At 42.5% G+C, this 22,551-nt stretch overlaps 1 protein-coding gene across 1 annotated transcript in view; it reads left to right on the forward strand.

Moving 5' to 3' along the window:
- The window catches only part of Parm1 (prostate androgen-regulated mucin-like protein 1), an 87,567-nt gene that overhangs the window by 12,995 nt on the left and 52,021 nt on the right, over nt 1-22,551 (forward strand). The gene's annotated exons all lie outside the window — the stretch shown is intronic.

The following is a 22,551-nucleotide window of genomic DNA, read 5'->3' on the forward strand; positions in this document are numbered from 1 at the left end:
CCAAATGTAAACTCAGGTTTCCATGAAAACATTAAGTTCCCTGGCTTCAGGGAATCCAAAGCCCATTCAACTTTGCCCTTTTCTCCTTAAGAGGTAAGACTTGAAGGCTGAGCTGGGTAGAGAAGTGACACATTAACATAGCACACAGAGAGATACTATCTACTGCACTCACAGGAATGTAGATGAGCACAGAGCCAGGCAGGGCTAACTTTTAGGAAAAATAATGTCTTCATAGGGGAAAACAACCCGGGATATACAATGCCCTGTGATTTGGGAGTTTCACAGAGATGAGGACCATAGGGCTTAGATAAAGCACCAAAGGCAGATGGGAGGCTGGGAGGAGCCCCGTGGCCTGCTTCATCTGATGACACAGGAGCAAATGATTTAGAAAGGAATTATAATTGCTTTCCAGAGGAGCTTGTTATGTTTAGGCAATCACACCACCAGCACGTTCTTATGGAAGAAAATTCCACTCTGTCTAGTCTTGTGCGTGCAGTAAGGATTGCCTTGTAAAGACTCTAGGAGTTGAGCTAGGACTAACTGTTATGAGGATTCTTAGAGAAAGGAGACAACCAAAGAGCATCCTCTGAAGAATACATTTGGGGTGGGGGCGGGGGGAAGGAAAAAGGGCATAAGTTGTGTTTCTGGCTAGGTGTGTGTTCTTGTTTAAATGCCAGACTGTTCTTGCAATCCACAGCCTAACCTTTGAAATGTGTCGTCAAAACAGTCTATAAACACAGCTTGGAATTCCAGCACTCAGTCAGGAGGGGCAGCTGTTTAAGGCTGCAGAGTGAGTTCAAGATCAGCCTAGGGTGCATGAGACTGTGACAACATAAATTAATCAAACAGACAAAAACCAGTTGACAATAGTGTTTGAAAATACACAGTCATGTATATTCCTCCAAGATAAGTATAAATAAACTCTACCTCAAATGCTAAAAATAAAACAAAGCTCCCAGAACCTATAGACGCCAGCAAATAATGGCTTCTGATAGCAAGTATCCCCGTGGAAATGAAGGAGGGTGTCAAAGCCAGGCCTGTGGGTGGCTGGTCCCCTCTTCCTCTCAACTTCGCCCGCATCTACAGTATAAAGGATTTATCAAAGAAAGGAGCTTTCCTTTCTGAGTTTTTAATGCCACTAGAAAGACACTTCTTTCCTTTGAACGTGGGACACCAGGGATGTGTCCTGGTGTCATCAACAAAGACTGGAGAGATTAAGAAGGATGTATACCTCCCGGTGGACACATTCTCCTGTTTTCTTCAATACCCAGCAGCTGAGGTTGCCAAGATTCACCCTTGTCCCTAAACATTACTCCTTGCGAACTGTTGGGAGCTTCTTGTCCCCTTCAACTGTGCCAGCTGCCAAGCTTGGTATAAATATAGATTATCTATTGTCTCAGTTTCCTAAGGCTCCATAATAAATTACCACAAAATTGTACAGCTTAAAACAGCCACCATTTATCCTCTCTCAGGTCTGAAGACTAAAGTCTGGAATCAAGGCTTCTGCTCCCTCTCAGAAGCTCCTTTCTTGCCTCTCCCAGGTTCTGGTAGCCCCAGGTTTTCCTTGGCTTTAATCCCTGCCTCTGACATCAAGGGACCTTTCCCTGTCTGAGATGGCCTGCTGCCCTTGTGAGTTCTCTCCGATAAGGACATTGAGCCAGGAAGCACCCACCTTCCTTCAGTGTGACTTCCCTTTACTTTGACGTCATCTGCAGAGATGGTATTTCCAAGCACGGTCACATTTGCCATTCTAGGAGTTTGGGTGGCAAAATATGCTTTCTTGGTTTGTTTGCTATAATAGCAAGGTAGGAGGGGTTGTTTTTGTTGTTGTTTTGTTTATTATTCTTATCCTTTATTTCTCTTGATGGAAAAAATCAAGCCTGTTTAGATCAAATGTTTCTCAGTTTCAGTTCAGTGTGGATTAGAAGAAGCTTTACTGCACAGAAACACCCTACCTAGCCCGTGACCATTAAATAACAGTAGCACACTGTGTTGTGTCAAACAATAGAAAAATTAAGAAAAAGATCAAGGAAGGAAATGCCTTTATACATTTCTAAAATATGAGACTCACTGGAAACCAGTGGTCTAAATTAATGAGACTTTCATGCCTCTCATTACAGCTCCACACAGATGAATGGATCGTGCTAAACAATAGCGGCTCGGATTAGCCGGCCATCCTGCTAAGTGTGAGGGGTTGGAAGGTGATTCTGGAACTTTCTGATTTGGGCAATGCTCTAGCAGTAGCATGTATACTATTTTGGTTCCTATGGAAAATTTTGAGCGCCACTTCACTTCTTCTCTGTGACTTTTGAATACAATGCTGCCGTTGTATTTACAGCTGAGAAAGGAACTGAAGGGGGCGACAGTTATTTTTCTGGTGGTTCTCAGTATAGCTTGTTGCTGTGTAGAAACGGTACCTGCACCCTGTGTGGGACAGGATCTGTTTCTAAAAGCGTCCTCTTCTTAGGTCTATGAGGAGTATTATGGGATGTGAGGATGTAAGTAGTCATGAGAATTCTTTCTGGAAAAAAAATGCATAAACTGTGACATTCTAGGAGGATGGATGCCTGTTTGCCACTGTTAACTGTTTATGTGTGTATGTATGTGTTTGTAAGTGTATGTATGTGGGTGTGAGTGGGTGTGTGTTTGCGTGTGTGAGTGTATGTGTGTGCGCGTGGGAGGGTGTGTATGTGTGTGCCTGTGAGTATGTATGTGTGTGTGTCTGTGTGAGACAGGGGTGTGTGTGATATGTATGATGTGCTGTGTTTTCTTTCATCTTCCTCCTTACTAAAATAATTGGAATTTTCTAAAGGCTATCAAGTAGTATAAGACTGTCTCACTAGAGAAAAATTAATATTCAAATGTTTCATACAGTTCTAGAGAATCTAAAATTTGCTTTCCCTCCCATAGACAGGTAAAATGTTTTATACTACAAGACCCATAAGCATATCTATCTCTCCCAAGTAATAGCTAAGATGTTATTCTACAAACATGAACATTATTTGGCTCTGAATCTATGTACTGGAGGACCTTTTCCAATCACAGCAATTTGGGATGAAAACAACCACTTGAAACTGGCACAAAGAACATGATTTCATTCATAGGAGATTCAGTGACTTACAGTGTTAACCTGTGTGGGTAAGAGAAGAGAGGGGTCGAGCTCTGGATCTATGAGCAAACCTCTTTGAGGAGAAGCAGCTTTGTGCCCAGATGAGAGTTGCAAACCAAGAAAACTGAGTCGATCTATTTTTAAGATCTCAGAGGGAGTCAATGAGCTGCCAAGATGACGTGCAGAGAGCCTGGTAGCCAGCATGGGTGCCTGAGAGACTGGGAGTAAAGAGCTCAGAAGATTTTGGTGTTTTTGTCTTGTTCTCTGAAAGAACTAAGATGAAAAGAGTTAATCAAGAGATCTGTGGTTACAGAAGGGTGAGCAGGTCAGATGGTTTATATATCTGGTTTGGGGCAAATGTCTGAGAAGCCCGAACGTTTTTCTAGAAGATTGTACTGGATATAACTCTCATAGAATAAAAGAAATGACAAGAAACATTAAAGTTTGAAAGTAAGCTTTTCTGAGAACGTCCTGGCCTCTCCAGAGATACGTGACCAAGGGAGGGAAGCAGACAAGCTGGCTGGGGCCCCTTCAGCCCTGGAGGGCATGGTGAGGTTGGAAGTGGCAAATCAAGCCGACTTAGAGTTTACCAGCTCCACTTTACCCTCCCAACACCCCCCCCCACCTGCACCCATCCCCATTTCTACCCCAGCCATGGTTGAGCTGGCTAGCTTTTCAGAGGTAGCATCCTTACAGCTTGAGACCTGACTTGAAACTTCTGGGAAAAGTAGGAGTAGGTCCTGAACATACCCCCAAAGTTCCAGGCCCAACAGCCACACAAAATTCCTCTGGAAATTACTGAGATGGAAACAGCCACTGTTCAAATAAGAACTCCCCAAGAAACACCAAGAGCCTCTGATATGGTTGGAGTTCTCTGGGAAATAATTAATCTTTCTGTGACAATCAGCCTTGGGTGTTGGCTTTCTGGGAAGGTGCAGAAAACTTGAACTAAAGAGTCAAGTTGATGTGGGATTTCCCTCTGTATGCTGTAATTACCATTGATTAATAAAGAAACTGCTTTGGACCTATAGCAAGGCAGAACTTAGACAGGGAAAACTAAACTGAAGCTGGGAGAAAGAAGGTGGAGTTAGGAGAAGCCATGTAGCCCTACCAGAGATAGACGCCAGAACTTTACCCAGTAAGCAACAGCCACGTGGCGATATACAAATTAATGGAGATGGGTTAGTTTAGGATATAAGAGTTAGCCAGAAATACGCTTAAACTATTGGCCAAACAGTGTTGCCATTAATATGGTTTCAGTGTGGTTATTTCAGGGCTGAGCAGGTTGGGACCAAGCAGTTGGCTTCTTCTTCCATTGTTTTTTTGGTTTGTTTGCTTTTGTTGTTTGTTTATTTTTTGTTTGTTTATTTTTGTTATTATTTTGGTATTTTATCTGTTTTAGTCCAGCTTTACCAACAACAGAAGCTTGAATTTGGAAATGTGCCTATATTCTTTGCTGCATAATCACTGCAAGTTGTCCTACTGTTTTTTTGACTTTTAGCATTTATCGCAGACTGGCTTCAAACTTGCTATGTAGCCAAGGATAACCTTGAATTTCTGATCCTTCTGCCTCCACTTTCTGAATGTTGGGGTGACAGGCGTGTGTTCACAATGCCCAGTTTATATGGTGTTGGGGATTCAACCCAGGGTTTTGTGTATCTGAATCATGTTCTCCACCAACTGAGCTACATCCCAAACCCAATTCATGATTTGTAATAATCCTAATTTGACCTGTGTTTGACCCAGCCTTGAAATTACAAGAGCAATGCAAACCTCTGCCCTTGGGATCCACTGAATAGTTCTGTTGATGCAGACGACCTGCCCTAGCACATTCAGAAGACACCCAGCAACCCTGTACCTCAGAACAGCAATTTGCTCCTGCTATGATCGCACAGGAGAGGTAGCACATCTTGGCTCCCTTCTACAATAATGATGTTGGCCCTCATTGTGTTCCTGAATGCACATATGTCTGTATGTTTTCTTGGTTTTATTTTTATAAAAATATTTTTTAAACATTACACATAAGTAATGCCTGATTGTTTTTCTCTGTGATAAGGAATTTGACAGAACATAGGCCATTGGCTGGGAGCTGTGTAAATTGGGGTAATCTAATTGACAGATCAAAATTGAGCTGAAAAATTTAGGCTGAAGCCATGTAAAGTCAGCTTCTGACGGTGTTAGGTGAGGTGACTTTCAAAGAACGCTGGATTAACTCAGTCAGTGCTTTCTCCTTATATGGCACCATTTCGAAGTAAAAATTCAACTTATGCTATGGAAAATGATTAAGATCTGATTAGGCTTAATTTACATAGGTTATAAGTGACACACTCTGGAGATGAAATAAAATCCAACAAACTCACTTTATTTTAAAATGTATTACATAGTTGTAATAAGGTCCCTAAGAAGAGCCATGCCTGCATTGTCATCCATTACATAAAAGGACCATGTGGTTGCTTTTGGTATCTCTTGTTTGTGACCTAAAATGGCATCTTAACCTGAGGCTTTCCTAAACTCAGTTGACTCATGGATGAACACCTGAAAGTCCATGAACTGTGGGAATCATATCAGACATGGTGTGTGTTCTGATGGGCACTGTCTTTCATGGGAGAAGACCTGTAGATGTTACCCAATTGCCTAGGTTCTGTATTTCCAATGAAGTTAAGAACAGGTGATATCCATTCTGTGGTTAATTTGACCATTAAATGATTTAGACTTTAAAAACAAACCAACAAACTCATAAACCTCCCCAGAATGTTTCAGGAATTATTCCAGTTACTTGGGCTGTAGTATCTACCATAGCCATTCATTTTGCCTCAGATCACCCTCAAAGGCAGAGTGATCTTTCAATTTGTGGGTCAGGAAATGGAGGTGGCAAATACTTCAGAGATTTGCAGCTCAGCCTGGGAGTCAGCCATGGTTGTTTTGGACTCTTGGTCTTCTGAGCTTTTCACCAGAGTTCAATATAAAAAATATCACAAAAGACCCAGTTTAAGGATAGAGAACATGGCAGAGCATTTGCCTACCATAGTGAATGAAGCCTTGAGTTTAATCCTCAACTCAAAAACAAACAGCAAAACTCCCTCCTCTTCGATACTCAAAGCTCAATAATCTAGAAACCACTTGGACTAATGAAGTTCCTCTATCAATGGCAGGGGACAGAAGCCACAGACACACATCCCACACTGCCTCTGACAACCTCTCTTCAGAGTTCATATCTATGCAGGTGAAGCTAAGATTCTTGATTTCACTCCAGAAAAGCATTTCAGAACAAGTCATTATGAAGCGAAGTTGGAGTTTATTGGAAAGATTCTTTAACAAAGACGCAGGCACAGTTAAGAGATGGGCTGTTCTAGTAGGCTTTCTGTTGCTATGGTAAAACACTGACTAAAATCAGCTTGGGGAGAAAAGGATTTATTTGGTTTATATCTTAGAGCCCATCATCAGAGAAAGTCGGGGCAAGAACTCAGGCAGAGGCCGTGGAGGAATACTTCTTACTGGCTTGACCCTCCTGGCTTGCTCAGTTTGCTTTCTTATACCCTGTGATCAACTGTCCAACGGTGGCACTGCCTACAGTGGGCTTGGCCCTTCCTCCTCAATCATCAGTCAAGAAAATGCTCCACAGCCTTCCCACAGGTCAGTTTGGTACGGGGCACTTTCTCAACTGAGGTTCCATTTTCTCCAATGACTAGAGAGTTTGCGTCAGTTTGACCAAAAACAACCAAACAAACAAAAAACAAAAAAAAAAAACAAAAAACTAATCATCAAAACTGACAGAAAAAAAAATTAACCAACAAACAGGTGCTTAGGAAAAGGAAAGTATACACCTAAGAGCATGGTTGTTGATGTCTCAAGAGTGAGGTGTACGAAAGTGTCTTTACGACAGCCATATGTACCATTTGGGTGGCTTCTGGAATTTTGTCTCAGAGTTGCTTAGGAATCCCGATGAGGTCACAGGTGATTATTAAGCTGGGATAACAGCTGATTAGGAAAAACTGTGGAACACAAGGTTCACCAAAGGGGGAGATAACACCCTGTTGCCATAAACAAAGTTTATAGTCTCATTTACGGCATTCCTCAGAAATGTCAGGTTCAAATGTGAGAAAGGGATGAGATTGCACTCACTGGTTGGTCATCTGAGCTTAGGCCTTGAATCTGTCCTGTTTGCTATTTTAGTACTTGAAAGTCCTTATTTTAGAAGGAAGACTGTCTCTGTGTACCAGTCTTCACAGTGGATTTTGTTAACTCTGCTGAAATTCTTGACTCTACTAGCAGAAGACTTCATCCAAACTCCGGTCCTTTCTCTTCCCATCTTCTTGCTGTTCCCTGCCTTTTCATCCTGCCTCAAACCAAAAGAAACCAGACTAATGGAAAGCAGGAGGTTATAATTAGCAACTGTTTCCCAGGGGACAGAGTTTTTTAGGCTCTTTCTCTAAATTCAAATTTAAAAAAAAACAAACAAACAAACCATAAGACACCTATGACTTCCGCAGATCATCCGGGTACAATATGCCAGTCCTCACAAGATTCTGATTGTCAAACGGGCCCCACGACAGACATAAGAGGGACCAGGACACAGAATTGAGGTGACATGTACCAAGGATAGAGAGCTGGGACTCTACATGATCTTATAACTTAAGCTTGTGCTTGTTGATTGCACAACCGTCTAAGCTTGTGCTTGTTGATTGCACAACCGTCTCTGTGGCGCCCTGAGGGTGTCAGACAGAGGTGAGGTAGAGCACACAGGTGGCCTTTAGTCTATGTGACCATCTTTATAGAAATGTGTTGGAGAGAGTGCTGCTTACAAAAGAGATTCCAAGTGAAGGTAAACAGGCCGCTCCCGGGAGTTTAAATTGGAAGGATTTTTCTAAGGGTACAGAATGTTCCTCCACACCAAGCTAACAGAGACTAACTAGACCTGAGACAAGCAAGGAAAGTCCTGAGTGTGGCACCTTCTCAACCTGTAAGTGCAGCCTATGAATTTTAGGAGACACATTGGGGGGGCTCGTGTGTTTTTTCCTTCTAGAAGCAAACTCAATCTAAATAATAATAATAATAATAATAATAATAATAATAATAATAATAATAGAGCAGTAAGACAGATAATAGCATCCCCATGTCCTCCTTGGCAGAGTACTATAGACATTGAATCAAAGTAATTATTATTGTTATTTCTAATGTTAAACCTTTTTATTAGATGGGATTTTGATATTAAGAAAATGGAGGGAGATTTTTCATTCATTTATTATTATTTTTTTTTTTTGAGACAGGGATCTCTCTGGCAGTGGTTCTCAACTTGTGGGTCGCGACTTCCACAAGGTTTATTTATCAGATAGTTACATTACAATTCACAATATTAGCAAAGTTACAGTTATGAAGTAGCAATGAAATAATTTTGTGGTTGGGAGGTCACCATAATCTGAACCACTGTATTAAAGGGCCGCAGGATTAGGAAGGTTGAGAACCACTGCTCTATGGAATCCTGGCTGTCCTGGAACCCTCTATTTCTATACATAAGGCTGGCCCCTAACTCAGTGATCCATGATCTGCCTGCCTCTGTCTCCTGAGTGCAGGGGTTAAAGGCATGTGCTACCATGCCCGGCAAAACTTTTTATAGTCTAGCTATCCATTTATTTAATCTTATTTTTATTTTAAAAACAACTGTCCGGTTTCCTCACCTTGTTGTTAGCAAATATTAATAACGTATCAATAATAATTGGTTTCATTATGACGTGCTCATACATATGAATAATGTAGTATTTGATTTCTTTCTATAATTATCTCTTTTATTTTTGAGGTTATAATGTAATTACGTTCTTTACCCCTTCCCTTTCTTCACTCAAACCCTCCCATACTTCAAATGCATAGCCCCTTTTTCATTAATTTTTATTACATGCATCTTTATATATGCATGTATATTCCTAAATATTGCTTTTTCAATCTGTATAATGTTACTTGTATTTTTTCATGGATGACCATTGGTAATGGATAACCAATTGGTGTGCTCTTCCCTGGGGAAGACTATCTCTTCTGCCCTTGGCAATCCCACTTCTGTGAGAGGCAAGGGCTGGTGTCGTGGTACGTGTCTGCATTCCCAGCTCTGGAAAGAATAAGAGGTGGGAAGACCATCCACTTTTCCCTGGTGTGAACTGAAGTTTCCAGGGGTGTGGAGGATACCTATGTTAAAGATTCTACAAGGCTACCCAACCGATTCCAATTTCTGTGACTACAGTGAGTTGGAATGTTGCAGATATATAGGCAAATTACCATGCTGTCTTTAGCCCCGTAATAGTGGCTATTCATTGCCTGTCCCTGTGTCTGACTTGACATCAATGTGACAATTATATGAAATCTTTGTGGTGTTAACAGACCACCAGAGTCCACGAACCCCAGAGGTAAAATTGTTGTCAGATAGCATTTGAAACCTGCTCTACTTTGCTGTAAACATAATGCTTCTACCAGTGCTTTTGAAAAAATGTGCTGTGACTTTTGTTTGTTCTGTAACTATAGAAATTTCATAAAAATGCTATCATGCTTGAAAAATGGTATTTTAGGTGGCCTGGATGTATGTTCCAAGGCTGTTGTGACTCATATTCAGCTCTAGAATAAGCTACTTAATTCTGTTTGAGGACAAGGCCTGTGTTTTTGCATCAACACTAATTGGTTCCAGCCTAGAAAGTGAGACTGTCACAAAAACAAGAACAAAGAAATAAGGAAACTGAGAAGGGGGGGGGGACAGAGGGTGTGTGAGAGAGAAACAAAAATAATAGCAAGGCAAAAGAGAGAGCAAGAGCGAGAGCGAGAGCGAGAGCGAGAGAGAGAGAGAGAGAGAGAGAGAGAGAGAGAGAGAGAGAGAGAAAGAAAGTACACAAAGGGTCTTCATTGAGGTAACTCATGCTGATCATATGGAGAAGGCTCATCATGACCAGTAAGGGGAAGAACATTCCTGAGCATGCTCAGTGTAAGACTATTCCTCTTCAAAAACAATGAGTAAGACACTGGGCAGAGTATTAGCATCAGTATAAAGCTATAATAACCATGTTACTCTAGATCACCCACAAGCAGGCATCGGTGGTTTGGGATACTTTCTCTTGCTGTGCTCTGGAGGTTCTTATATGAAACATAATGAACACTGAAAGGCATGCTTCCCCAACTCCCATATACAAACACAGGAACCTCCCCACAAAAGCTCCAGCCCGGCAGCTTACAAAGCCACGGGGCTAGTGGCTACCAGGCTTAATCTCCTATCTCTCTGTCATGTAACCTGTGTGTTTTCTATTTTCTGTGTTCTGTCTATGTCTTTTAAGAGACAAACATCAAAATCCCCATGTGGACTGTTGGATGGTGGGAGATTAATTTACCCAAATAGTCCTGATAGGCAGTGGCGCTTCCATAAAGAAGTCCCTCTTTCTACATTTCACGTTGGTAGCTGCATGATTTTTGCCACTTAGTCTGCTTGCTAGGCTGATGGATTCTAGAAAGCTTTTTCTCTTTTGAATATTTGAGTCCACTCAGCCTTTTTCTCAAGTGCAGACGCAAGCAGAAGACTCCTGTGTGAATGCGGGGACAGGGATGACCAGGGTAACAACACGCTGTTCTTCAGTTTGTGTCTCTGTGCGGATCTATGGAGAGTTATAGTACAGAGAGCCGAGTGGTGGATGTACGCCCAGAGAGAATGTGTATGGCTGCCAGGCGGCTTTTGAACAGTGTTCCCAAGTGTGGTGAACAACTTATATGTCCCTTCTCTAAGCAGGTATAGTCCGTTGTTTTGGGAGAAGTGGATCTAAGACAACAGCCAAGCTATACCCAAATCGGCCTGTAAAGCTTTCAGTGGGGTCTGCCATTACAGGCAGGAGGCCCAGAGTGGCATCCAAGCCTGGGGCATGGCAGATAATCTGGAGAGAGTAACATCAGAATTGGTAGGAGCTGACAGTATTTCATTGCTTTAAGTTACAGACTCTTTCCAAAAAAAATTGTAGAAGAGACTCTTCACAGAAATGCTTGTTTTTATTTGTTTTTTGTTTGTTTTACATCACTCTGTAGTTTGTAAATAATGAACGGCATCTAAACTGCATGGTATGAGAACAGGAGCGGGCATTCTGATGAGCTGGAGTGGTGGGGAAAATGTTCCACAAAAATGAGAAATAGCTCCTACCTCAAAGGGATGTGAAGATGAAGTCAAAATGGCCTTTAGCACTTCCTAACATGCAGTCACACTCAATAAATGTCATCTCCCGGTAGTATTCACGACAGCAAGAGTTACCTCCGCAATAAGATCAATAGCAGTGAATACATAAGTAGGGTCCACATGCACCTTCTCAAGATTTTCCTTTAAAGAAAAGATCTACAACAGGGCTGGTCAATAAAACCATCCGTGATGTTGGGAATCTTTTCTTCTCTATGTTGTCCTACTTGGTAAGCCATGGGCTGCATCTGACTACTGCGTGTTTGGAAGGCAGCTGGTGCAAAGGAGGAAACTAAATTCTCACTTTTTCTAATTTGCAGAGCTACATATGACAGGTCACTTCTCTCTCTGACAGTGGAGGCCTAGCATCATGAACTCATAAGATGTTTCACTTCTAAGAGACTAACTAGCACCAGTCTTCCCTGGGTCTTTGGTGTATATATTATAGCTTCCAGTTTAGTGGGTTTTCTTTTTATGGGATTCCTGTGTGTACAAATAAAAAAAAAAGGAAGAAAGAAAGAAGAGAGAGATCAGCTAAAGCCTTCATTTTACTTGGCCTTAACCACTATGTAGATGTGACTGAGACACTTGGTGGGAAACAGCATTGACCAGGGTCACATAGTCATTAAATGTTCAATCAGAGAGTCTGGCTATCTCAGCTGGTCTTCAGTGTACAGTGTATATGGGAATCCCAAAGAAGTAGACTCTAATGTCAGTGAAGGAGTGAACTTGTCAGTGAGAGGAAGCAGGCAGAGAGAGCAAGCTTCCCTTTTCCATGTCCTTTATATAGTCTGCAACCAGAAGGTATAGCCCAGATTAAAGGTGGATCTTCCTACCTCGAAAGATCCAGATTGGGGGTAGGTTTTCCAACTTCAAATGATTTAATTTAAAAAAAAAAATCCCTCCCAGATGTGCTCAGGAGTTTGGGTTTTAGTTAATTCCAGATGTAGTCATATTGTCAACCAAGAATAGCCATCACAATGAGCAATTTTGAAAGTATCATTTTAGCTTTGATTTGTAACTTTATTTTTGTATTCTCCCAGATTTAAGAGAATAATACCTTAAAAATAATTATGTACCAGTCAACTTTCCATTGACACATGACATATCAGAGACACTTAACTTATTAAAAGAAAAGACTTATTTTGGATGCTGGTCCAAATTATGGTTATAAATCCAGGATCCAGTACTTCTGTGTTTAAAACTCCTAGAAGAGAAGGGGTCCCACAACCCCTTGAGGGCTGTATTCGTCAGCCTCTCTAAGGAAAGAGAAAAACTACATAAAAGGATTTATCAGAATGCTTACAGAATGCAATCTCTGTAGTCCAACAATGGTGGTCTCACACTGGAGATATCCAGAATCCAGGAACCGCTTGATCCACAAGGCTGTGTGTCTCAGCAGTCCTAATCTGGTGCTGAAGGCCTGGAGTTTCCTGGGGAGCTATTGGTCTTTGGTTCACATTAGAAATCTAAGAAGCCAGCTCTACTAACAGTTAAAGAATACTCCAGAAACTGGACACATGGGCTTGCCAGCAAGTGTGGAGGCAAGCAGCCAAAGGGCAAAGTTTCCTCCTTCCATGTTCTTTCACCTGGACTGCAACTAAACATGGAGACGCCCATATTTAGAGTGAGTGTCTCAGCTAACTCTCTCTGGATGCACCTTCATAGCCATACCCAAAGGTATGCCTCATTACTGCCATGGGTGTTTCTTAATCTAATTGTGCTCATAATCAAAGTCAGCCATCAAAGAAGAAAGCCAAGAGTACAGACTGAAGCCCAGGTATAACAACATGAAGAGTGAGGATTTATAACCAGCGTGCAGAGGTGGGGAGTCAGTGGAAAGAAAATCACTGTGAGGAGACATCAAACATGGAGGGAGTTCTGCCAAATCCCTTTTAGCAGGATTTTCCTTCAAAGCCGGCCAAGGACTGACACAGCAAAGGGAAGGTAGGGTTGAGGAACATGATCAGCTATACGTGGCAGGATTCTCACTAACCTGATATGAAAGGATTCTCACTGTGATGGCCAAGCAGGCCAAAGACAGGACAAGGTCCAAAGAGCAAGTCTGTTTGCGAATATGGCCCAGAGGAGCCTCTTGGAAGTTGGAAGAATCTGTACCATCACCAGTCACTGTAATGTCACTCGATTGCAGTCTGAGTGGTTCCTGCCGTGCTAGCTTCTGTCTAGCGGCTTGACTCCCCTCTGAGTGATTTAGTTTATCTGGTGAGCTGGCAGGGAGGAGTCTGGGTCTAGATTCACCTGTGCTTTCTCGTCCGGCATCTGTATCTTGGCCTTGGCATTACCAGCATTGGTCAGTTTTCTCCCAAATAGACTGATGTGTGGGTCTGAAGACAGTAAGCTTTGCCATATGGCATGTGATTTGGCAAATAACCTGATACCTACAATTCACCAGGCAGTTCTTTCTCATAGCCAAGGGCCTTCAAATCCTCTTTCTAGCCAAAAAAATTGTTACACAGATGGAAGAACTTTATAAACATGAATTCTGTGAGCCTGCCAACGTAGGTAGGGAAGATTAACAATAATAAGACTTTATATTCCTGTACATTCTAGTGCAGTGTCGATACACCCCAGTGTAGAGTGTTTCACAAAGCCATTAAGTTCAGTTTCTACATTTGTTTCTCATTTGGGTTATTTCTGGAGTGATGTCTTTCATGCAAAGCCATCTCATGTGATGAAACAACTTCCGATAGAACAAGTTCTGGGTTGGGCCCAAATTCTGACCTAAAATGATTTGCACAATAGCCCCATTTCTCCAGGTTTTGGCCATGGAGACACCTAAGAATTCTGTCTGCAGGGAGTCAGATTATATCATGGAGTGTTAATGCAGAGGGATTGTTGAGGGGGGAGGGTGGGACCCAGCAGAAGTTGATATTGGCATGAAGGCTGAGCTGTTGAAAACTCAAGTTCAAAGTTTTCTGAGTATTTTTTTCCCCAATGGCTTAAGTTCCAAATAAATTTCATAGGCTAACATATTGTGACTCTTCTAATTCCATAAATATTCTGAAGAGACTTGAGAAAGGTCTTCAAATCTAACTAAACACATGTCTGCCTATAAGGTCTTCTTGTTCGGTACCACTGGACCTTTGACTTCCCTGAGGAGTATTTTGCTGGATGGAGGAGGCAGAACGGTGGCCAGAGTCTGGGGCAGAATGCAGCCATTATTCACAGAGCACAGACAGGCTGTGAGCCAACACCCCGATGCATACACGGGTTACCTGATGAGACTGCAAGCACAGAATTCTGTAGTCTGCCCAGAAAACATGATACAGGTTTCATTATTTATGAAATATTTAAGGTGTTCTCCCTCCTTTCGTTCTTGGTCCTTACAAAGCCCTTTAATTTTAACACCACCTCCTAGCCAACATTCACAATAAAATTAATGTATTCCATGACTTCATTTCTTTTCAGCAGTTTATGATATTTAAGAGCAGGCCAACCATGATTTATTTATAGAGTTTTATCCTGTTTCTGCTCCTCTATTTCCTCTCCTGGAAAGCAGAAAGAAAAAAACTGTAAATATATCAAAGAAATTAGACATTGAACTTTACTTTCCCCCAACTGCTGCACATAAAATTAAAGCATTTGTCTCAAGACAAAATTAAGAGCAAAGAACATTGTATCATCTGAAAATCAGATTACAAAAACATCAGGTCTAGATAATAGTATTTGTACAGGTCAGGAAATACAGAAGCAGATTTATTCTGGTTTTGAGCCCCCACTAACTTTCTGTGGCTACAATAGTTGGTAATAAGCCCTTTCCCTCTTCCTGAATCCTGTACCATGCCGTCTTCAAATAAGATGTGAAAACTTTTACATTTCTCATCCTGATTATCTACTGCTGTGCACAGAAGGAGGAAGAGGGGAGGAAAAATAACACTGGAACTCTCGTTAATTGAAACAGAAACTAAGTGCACAGTCTGCCCTGATCCCGACAATGCCCTGTTAACTGCAGAGGAGAGACAGTTTGAGCTCCACTGTATACTGTGCATTCCTTTGCCATCCATCATCTTTCTGTCCATACAGGCATACATTCACAAGAAGGAACGTTTCCTTTTGGTCATTCACTTCTGTTTCTCCTTTGCCCCAAAGTGTCAAAAATATATGATGTCTTTTAAAATTATCAATAAAATCTAAGGCTCTTTGGTTTCTAGTCATTCTGAAAGTATGGTTCTCTCCCATTATGAAGACATGCTTCAAGAGATGAAAGCAAATTGTGGGCTGCTATTCATGATCAAAATAAGGAATAGTTTTTACTGACAGAACCCCCCAAACTACACTGAACAGAAGAATGCAGGAAGCCAGGTTTGGACTGCTGGTCAGGCCTTGCTAGTGACTATTGGGGAGGTGGTCAAGGCACACACCTAGAGCTTCTCCTGAAGTTGAGGGAACGGAAAAACTACTGAGGTCCTCTGCTGTTCCCTCTCAGTTCCAGAAATTTCCTGCATCACAGGGCCTTGGCAGTGTCTTTGCTACTCTTCTAATACTGTGACAAGACATGATGACCAAGGCAACTTAGTAAGAAACATTTAATTGGGACTTGCTTACAGTCAATGACCATGATGGCAGGAAATACGGCAGTGGGCCGGGAGGCATGGTGCTAGAGCTGTATCCAAGAGCCTGATCCCCAAGCCTGAGGCAGTGAGAAAGAGAATGGCTTGGGATTTTGAAATCTCAAAGTCCACCCCCAGTGACACCCTTCCTCCAGCAAGGCCACACCTCCTAATCCTTCCCAAACAGTCCCACAGCTGGGGACCAATGATTCACATATAGAAGATTCTCATTCAAGGATCCAAAGCCAATTCCTGGCCTCATTGCATCTCTTACGTTTATTACTCTATGATCAAATATTTGACAAATCATTTAAAGAGGAAGTTTTTATCTTGGTTTATGGATGTCTAGTCACATGAGCATGACAGCAGGAACAGATGGCCGAGGCTAGCTACTCAGCTCATAGCAGGATAGGAAGGAGAAAGTAGAGAGAGTGACTACAGAAAGAAGCCATCTGTATATTTGCTTCCAAAAGAGTCAAAGATCAGCAGAAAGTCCTGTCCCCAAAGACCAGGACAACCTACATTCCCCTTATAGTCCGAGGCAATAAAGACTTAAAGATAGTCATGAAATTACAATGATAAGAAATGTAGGCTATCTAGAAGATGCAGTTTCTGAGCATCTATTTTAACAATTGCCTATTTGCCTTTTTTATGTAGCTGTTTGTTCAGGCAGGCCAGTGAACTGAAGGCTTTGGAATGTTCCCAAGGTATACACTCCTGAGACTCCTTATTCCCTGAGAATCAGACGAAAGGGTCCAGCTTCTGAATTTATAAATTTGGGGTGGTGTCTTGATCTCGCTGGGACCTCCAAATGTTAATCCTAAAGATGAGAGGAGAAATACCACCAACCCAAATCATCATGGTCAAATTACTTAAAGCAAGCTTTTTGATTTGTGTATGATATCTGGCTCCTCCTAAGGCAGTGGGGTTCAAGAGGTCGGCCTTGGATGTGAGGAAGACAAGGCTTTTATAGAGCTCAGGATAGGGGGCTTCCAAATGGGGGATTTGGCAGGCAAAATAGGTGGGGTTCCAGGAGCAGAACATAAGCAGAACAAAATTAGTCCCCCCCGAAACAATTACATGGCTACAAGGTGGACATAACAAGATAGTCAGTGGTGGCCGTATAACCTTTCAAAACAAAGGTGGTGTTGCAAGATGGTTATTAACAACTCTTTAAAACAAAGGCAGGATTGCGATTCTTGGAACATGCAGTGCAGAACCATTTGTAGTTAAAGGTTATAAGGTCTGATCCTTGAGAAACATAGGTTTGATCATAGAGAGGAATGAACCTAGTTTGTTTTTACTATAGGATGACATTTAAACCTAAGACGGAGGCAGGCTGTTTCTTCAGTAGCAAGTCATGAACAATCCAGCCTCCTTTCCCTGCAGAGTTATAGTGGTACTAGGGTCATCTCCTGTGTCACTGTGACATGCTTCAGTGGCGATGTGACTAGTTACGTAAGAGGCTCAGCTTCAGCAGGCACTGGGGCACACTCAGGAAAGATGCACCCAGATTCGTGGCCGGTTGCCAACAATGAGTTGTCTTTTTCATTGTCAGCTCAATCCTGGGAAGGGGACACTATTGCTATCCCATCTTACAGCTGAGCTGACTGAGGCTGTGGAGGAGGAAAGCAAAGTGACTTACCCAAGGTCAAGAGTAATGTGCCTGAGGTTCAGAACCGTAATGTGAACTGTGATTTCACCTCCCTCTGTCTGAATGCAGCACAAATACAGTCAGCTCATATAATTCATCAGGAGCCAAAACCCACAACAAATAGACCCGAGAAAACCATCTTTTGTTTTTTGCCTCTTCTTTAGTAACACTAATGCTTGAGAGATGGCATTTTTACAATGCAGAGGACCTGTGATGCATAATAACCCATGTTAAGATTTATGTGTGCCTGGATGCCAGCAAAGCCTGCCAAAAATACTTTCCTGGTTTGAAAAAAAAAAAGAAATAGATGGATTTGGCTAGCTTTCACCTTTCCCAGTGGTTTTGAAAAGTTTCTTTTGCAGTTTGAAAGACAAAAAACAGATTTAATTATCTTTTTCTAGATAATGTTCTAACTGCCTAATTACACTAAAAGCATTAATTGTAGATATTATGAACAGCGGTGCACAATAAAACATTTCCTCACGATTTAACCAGACTCACCAATTAAATAAAGTCCTGAACATCTTCCCTCAAATCCTTATTATCTCTACGTTCTCACAAACAAGTAGCTCATTTGCATGGAACCTGAAGCAGCAGATGCAAGATGCATGTGCTTCTGTGTGGGGGAAATGGACATAAACAGCAGAGGGAGATGCTAAACGGGAGAAATGTAAGCATGTACCTACACAAGAAGGTCAATGGCAGTGGCCATTTGCTTGTGAGTGCATGCACACGTAAGTGTGTATGTGTGTTTGTGCGTGTGTGTGAGTGTGTGCGTGTGCACAGACAGACACACAGCCTGGAGTGAAAGAGCAGAGCGATTGTAGGTGACTTCAGGTTGTGGGTAACTCAAACCTCTGAAAGTGTTAAGCAGGGGGAGACAGAGTTGGTGAAAGAACCAGACTACTGCCATTCTACCTATGAACAGAACAGTGGGGCTGTGGTGTCGGGCGTGTGGCTGCTACGCCACCTCCATTCAGATCTCATCCCTCCCATTGGTGGAGTTAGGATGAGAAAGCCCGGTGCACAGTACAATCCCAGCTCTGCTTTCCTCTCCATTTGTCTCAATCTTTTCCCTCTGCAGATTAATTTCCCTGTGTTCTTTCCTCACAATTTAAATATTAATTCTGGCAGAGTCTCCAGAGTTCTAATCCCCAGGACAATTACTTGAAAGAAGTAATCTAATTGGTCTAACTTGGCTAAGGTCTGCCCTATTCACCAGCTGTGATTGGAGAACAGGAACGCAGCATGGGGGTGTGGCCACAGGGCCCATTCCTTTGCAGATTGGAGAAGGTTTTTAGAAAGGGATGCAGTACTCCTAACACTTTTGAAATAATTATAAACATTAATAGTTGTAAATAAATGCTTAGTATAAGTATACATATATACACACATGTAGTTTTAAGTATAAATGTTTAATACTCCTCATTATAAATGACAGATAGCATTTACCAGCACTTTTATCTGTCAAATACAAAATGCTACAAAAATACAAGAAAAGGTCAATTCATCACTAACTAAATACTTCCTGTGTGCCTAATATTTACCAGGGTCTGCTTTAAACAAAACCATATGGCTTTTGCCTCTGGTTTTAAAAAAAAAAGTAACATGGAGGGCATGGCTTATGTGCTGCTTCTCAAAGCTGAGACTTCTGGCTGTAGGCAGGCCCACATGAGTTTGAAGGGACTGCAAGAGAAGCTTAAAGTTCAGTTTGGTATGCAAAGAATGACAGATAAAGTTATAAATGTAGACTAATCTAAAGTCTCCGTGGGAAAGGTCTTAGATGCTGGAGGACCGGTTTGAGCTTGTGCCCTAGTCCCCGTTCTATTGCTGTGATGAGAGACCATGACCAAGGCCACTTACAAAGGCAGGCATTTAATTGTGGGCTTGGTTACAGTTTCAGAAGATTAGTCCATCACGATCATAACAGGATGCATGGCAGCAGGCAGGCAAGCGCGGCTCTGAAACTGTAGCTAAGAACTTACATCCTGATTTGCAGGAGTGGGGGTGGGGGGCTGACGTGGGCTTCTGAAACCTCAAGGCCCATCTCCAGTGACACACCTCCTCCAACAAACCCATAACTCTGAACCCTGCACAAGCATTTCCACCAAATGAGAACTAAACATTCAAATATATGAGCCTCTGGGGGCCATTCTCGCCCAAACCATCACACTTGGCTTCAGAGATAGCGGTGAAGTGTTGAGACATTGATGTCCTATTAACAGGTTGCCTTTTGGAAGGTCTGAGTAGAGAGGGGAGGACAAGGGTTCTCCTCTTCTCCCTACTGCTCGGTATAGTGATGACAAGAATGTGCGAGCATTTCTCCACCCACCCCGTCAGCAACCAAAGAGTCTTCCTCGGTACTGGTCGCTACCAGCTGAGCATCCTCATTCGATTCAATCCAGTTCAATCCTGACACCGTCCATCTACTCGGAAGAAATGTCAGCTTCCACAAGTCTCAAGAGCTTAGTCACACAAGACGACTTTATACTTCAAATACCAGCTGTAAACACAGGTTGTCACACTTCTGACCAACTTCTGTTAATTGGAGTTTCCTAGAGCCACCTCCTTGGGTTTGGTTAGCTTGTTGGCAGGTCTCACGGACCTTGGAACCACATCTACTAGTTTGCTGAAATGGTTATTGCAAAGGCTACAGATAATAGACAATGGAACGGGTGCATGGACCAAGGCATGGAGGGAGTGTCACAGAGCTCCCCAGCCCTCTTTGGGTACACCTACCACCTTCAAGAATCCCCACTTGTATCCAGATAGAGGGAGCCATTATGGGGTTAATGAGAAGCCTGGTACTAGGGAAAATCCCAGGAATCCACAAGGATGACCCCAGCTAAGGCTCTAAGCAATAGTGGAAAAGGGGCACGAACTAGCGTTCCCCATTATCAGATTGATGACTATCTTAATTGTCATTGTAGAACCTTCATCTAGTAACTGATGGAAGCAGATGCAGAGATCCATAGCTAAGCACTGGGCCAAGCTCCCAGAGTCCAGTTGAAAAGAGGGAGGAGCGATAATATGACAAAGGGGTCAAGACCATGGTGGGGAAACCCCCAGAAACAGCTGACTTGAGCTAGTGGGAGCTCACTGATTCCAGACTGACAGCTGGGGAACCTACATAGGACCAAACTAGGCCTTCTGAATGATGGTAACATATGTGACTTAGGTAGTTTGTGGGGCCACTGGCAGTGGGATCAGGATTTATCCCTAGTGCATGAACTGGCTTTTAGGAGCCCATTCGCTATGGAGGGATACTTTGCTCAGCCTAGATATGAGGGGGGAAGGCTTGGTCCTGCCTCAATGTGATATGACAAACTTTTTTTGACTCCCCATGGGAAGCCTTACCCTCTCTGAGGAGTGGATGGGGTGGGGAGAAGGAGGGGGAGTGGAGAGGAGGAAAGAGGAAGTGGGATTGGTATGTAAAATTAAAAAAGATTGTTTTTAAAATTTTTTTTTTAAATCCCCACTTGTTCCTTTATCAGTACATCCCCCAAAACCTGCCCCTTTGGTGAGGGCTTCATTATGTGAGCATGGTCAACGCTCACGAAGACACCACTGAACACTGGTAATCAGCTGTGTCAGCTCAGGTTAACGGTCAGATAATGCAGCAGGAAGTCCCGCCTCTCTCATAACTTTCTGCTGGCCAGTGGTCACTCTCCTGCTATCTGGGGTTTCCAGCTATCAGTCATCTTTCTAGCATTAGGAAGATGGTCACATTCCTTTGGGGAATCTCAAAGTTTTAGAAACTGTACATCAGAAAAGACCAATTCTGTCTTCCTAATGTCACAGGAGGGTCACCTGATTAATGGATGAATTATTGAAGCTAGAAGCAATGCCATCCAAGACGAGGCCTTAGTAGCAAGGGAGTGATAATGGGGCCATTAAGAAAAGAGATGAATAGGAATAGCCTCGGAGGATGAGAATTTATAGTAAACAAGAGACCTCGTGCATATGAAGCTGAAGTAGGAAAGTGGTGGAGGTGCCTGTTAGACACATAATATATGGAAATAATAGAAGATCAAGATGTCAAAGATGACTTCTAAGTTCCAATTTGACCAGTTAGGAAGTTGAAAATACTAACTAACTAAAAACTGTCACTAATGAAAATCCATCACAGGGGAAAGGTCAAAAAAAAAAAAAACCCACATTTTTTGTTGCTGACCTTGAAGTGCAAGCAGAGCATACCGTGTACACACCTGATAGGGTTTCCCACTCAAGCAGTCAGGGCCCAGGAGCCACTGCAATGTATCCTGATAGCAGAGTCTTTCACCTGTGTAGACATTTCTTCAATATCTTCCCTGACAGGACCAGTTTTTCTAGTTGGAAGGAGGAAGAGCTTTGCAGCTGAGGTATAAATAGGGATTAGTGCGTTTCTTCAGAATGCTTTTGGCCTCAGCACAGCACAGCTCTGGCCAGACACGAAGCTCAGATGTGCCGAAGCAGTATCAGAGACAGTGGAAAACCCTCCAGCCTCTGTCTGTGATCCAAGAGACATGAACTTACAATCATCTAAACACAATCTTAAAAAGCTGCACACCAGCACTGGCCAAGTTAGAGACAAGGATGATCCTCACACAGAGGGGTAGGCTAAGATCAGAAAGGGGGAAGGGTGCAGAAGGCACAACAATGGTTATCAGTCAAGCTTAATACTGTAATGAAGTAATCAGACTAATTCAGACAGATGGCAGAAATGTTCACCTGGATTCATGCTTTTGAAATATTTGTTATAGAAATGAGAGTTCAAGGCCCACTAGTATTGTGAGGTTGCCACTAGTACTTGACAAGAAACTGAAGCCATCAGGTCAGGTGACAATGCAAAGAGAATCCCTGTGTTGTGGATTCATTCCAGGAGCTACAGAGATAACAGGAGCCAATGGGATGGCTGCACTATTTTAGAAGCCATGGGAACAGGCTTCATAGCCAACCTTTCTAAAATACCACGTAAACAGTAAGTTTACAGGGGCACCTTTCATGGGCTTAAGGGCTATTTGAAACACCACTGGACTCTTACAGATTATTACAG

Source organism: Microtus ochrogaster, linkage group LG1 (genome assembly GCF_000317375.1).
Source record: "Microtus ochrogaster isolate Prairie Vole_2 linkage group LG1, MicOch1.0, whole genome shotgun sequence".
NCBI classification, from domain to species: Eukaryota; Metazoa; Chordata; class Mammalia; order Rodentia; family Cricetidae; genus Microtus; species Microtus ochrogaster.